This window comes from Lolium rigidum, chromosome 7 (assembly GCF_022539505.1).
Source record: "Lolium rigidum isolate FL_2022 chromosome 7, APGP_CSIRO_Lrig_0.1, whole genome shotgun sequence".
Classification (NCBI taxonomy): Eukaryota; Viridiplantae; Streptophyta; class Magnoliopsida; order Poales; family Poaceae; genus Lolium; species Lolium rigidum.
This window is the reverse complement of record NC_061514.1, coordinates 32,900,793-32,903,411: the sequence shown is the minus strand read 5'-3', so window position 1 is coordinate 32,903,411 and position 2,619 is coordinate 32,900,793. Positions and strand designations below refer to the sequence as shown.

The 2,619-nt window shown below is 52.4% G+C and overlaps 1 pseudogene; it reads left to right on the top strand.

The window, feature by feature from the left end:
* Positions 1-212: 212 nt before the first annotated feature.
* LOC124671147 lies at positions 213-646 on the top strand (annotated as a pseudogene).
* Positions 647-2,619: the final 1,973 nt, after the last annotated feature.

The following is a 2,619-nucleotide window of genomic DNA, read 5'->3' as shown; positions in this document are numbered from 1 at the left end:
CGCCCAGCACCCAGGGTCAGCAGCACCACCACCATGCCACGCGCGCGCTCCGCGCTCCACCTCCCTCGGCTCGTGGAGTCAAACGCGATGCGCGCGTATATAAGATCCACCCATGGCCGCGGCTGATTGATCGGAAATTGCACCGTTCGTTGGAGCTTAGCTATCTAGGCCAGCACGACGGAGGATGCAAGAGCGGCAGCTAGAAGTAGAAGATGAGGCTAGCGAGGCCGTACTCGGGGGTGTTCCGGGGCCGGGCGACGGCGCGGCCGCGCGGACGGGGCCGCACGCGATGGCCCTGGCACGGATCAAGAAGATCATGAAGCGGTCGGCGCGGGACGGCAGCGGCGGGGATGGCGCCGGGGCCAGGATAGTCTCGGTCGAGGCGGCCGTGGTGTTCTCCAGGGCCTGCGAGCTCCTCGTTGCCGAGCTCACCCGCGCCGCATGGGCCGCCACGCTCGAGGGCAAGCGCCGGACCATGCACCGGGAGGACGTCGCCCAAGCCGTCCGAGACACCGATCTCTTCGACTTCCTCATCGACGTCGTCAAGGACGACGGTGGTGATGCTGATGCCGGTGCTGGGGGCCGCGAAGGTCTCCTCGCGCCCGTGCCAGGACGCCATGTCGACGATGACGGCGCGCTTGACTAGAAACTTACTCCAATTAACGATTTGTGGTTGTGAAATTAAACTCTATATATCGCAGATGATTAATTGCAGAAATTAGAAATTTCACCCAAATATATGCAGACACGCACTATGTGCTTAATAGATCGTGTCGGTCTTGATTTTGTATCGAACTGTAGGGCTAGCTTCTTTTTCGATGTAATGTACATGATCATCTCGATCATGAGAGGTGCCTTGCCGGCTGGATTCGGAAATGTGGAGGGTGCTGCTCGGCCGGTGCATGATTCAGGCCGGTCTCGCCTTCCTCTAGTCGGGCGAGAGGAGGCGACGGTGAGTGTGATTTTAGTTGGAGTATGATGATGAGCGAGGCATCCAAGCGATTTCTGAAAGTGGCATCTCCAGCGGCCCCGTCCTATTCGGTCCGACTTATTTCAAACACGAAAAGTATGCATGCATAAGCTGGAGCGTGTTTCCCTTCACAAAAAGAAAAACTATGCTACTAGCCTAGTACCTACTAATTCGGAGAAGTAACCAAGTGACAGCTGTATCGGTATGGAATGGGGACGCCACTCTCTATTTCTTCATTTTTTTTTCTATAAAATGAACATATTAATATCGTGTAGATACAAATTACACCTAACCTCTCCAACAACGTAGTGTACTAATAGTAATACAGATGCACACAACCAAAGAAAAAAGAAAAAAATTATATAAAGAAAAAATCTCGCTACAGTGGTGTGTTCCTTGTAGCAGCAGACCAAATACCACCAAAACAATACTGAAAATCCATCTCCTCCAAAAACGACGGCTCCAAAAATAAAATAGTGCACAAACGCTAGACATGGTCGACGTGCGCGGAAGCATCATTTAGATTACAATAGTTCTAAGAGCAGCGATCAAACGGATGTAAGAAAAATAAAGGATATCGGACGGACAACCTACGAACATAGTTCCTCTACATGCCCTTCATACGGATCAAGCTTGTTGTACCACGGTCGCAGTAGCATTTAGTTGTATCACATATATATTATATTACTATATATAAAGGGTGAGGGTTTTTTCTCCTTCCTCATTGATTTGGTCACTATTCATGCACAGGTCCATGATGGTGTGCATGGCTGACACCGTCTCACACGCCGCCAAGAGGGCAAAGCATGCCGCCAAGAGGGCAGAGATCGCGGAGGCAAGTTGGTGTTGGTCATCGAGACGCAAGACATCAAGCTTGACCTGATCAAGGCCAACGTGGAAACGAAGAAGATGAGGGAGACTTGGCGATCTTGTTGGTCGACACAAGGTTCATGGACGACAAGGTGAGGACGTCGTGCGTGGATCAGCAAGCCATGATCATGTCCAAGTCGACGACCCAGGAAGCACCGCTATAGCACCAACGACCTCGACTTCAGCGGCGACAGAGACCCCACCGGCGACCGAGGCTTCACCGGCGATAGCTACTCCGCCATTGGCAACCCCGGTGGATGATCCCACACTTTGATTTACGCGGCTACGTAATGCCAGCCGACGTGCACCCTTTTCTTGTTCGCTAGACATTGATTTACAACAATTTGAGACGACATGATGGTCGAGATATATGTGACCGATTTGTAGGCGCCAAAACTACGTGATCGGCGAAATTTATGTTTGAATTTGTCAAATCCATATGGGCGCCACGTTTGGGGGCTACAGCTAGGAACTAGTGCCCCGATAGGATGTAGTGGCGCTGGCGTCCCCGCAAGGCCATGTGTCAGACGCCGTATTGGGGGCACGAGTGAAGATGCTCTAACCCTTACTACATTATGGGTGTCGGTCATCGAGAGGCAGGAAATCAAGCTCGACCTGATCAAGGCCAACGTGGCAGTGAAGAAGAGGAGGGAGAGTAGGCGATCTTGCTGGTCGACATAAGGGGCATGGACGATGAGGTGAGGGTGTGGTGCGTGGATCCGCACGCCATGATCATGTCCGAGAGTGGAGCTCCACGGGTGATCCAGGACAACATCGCT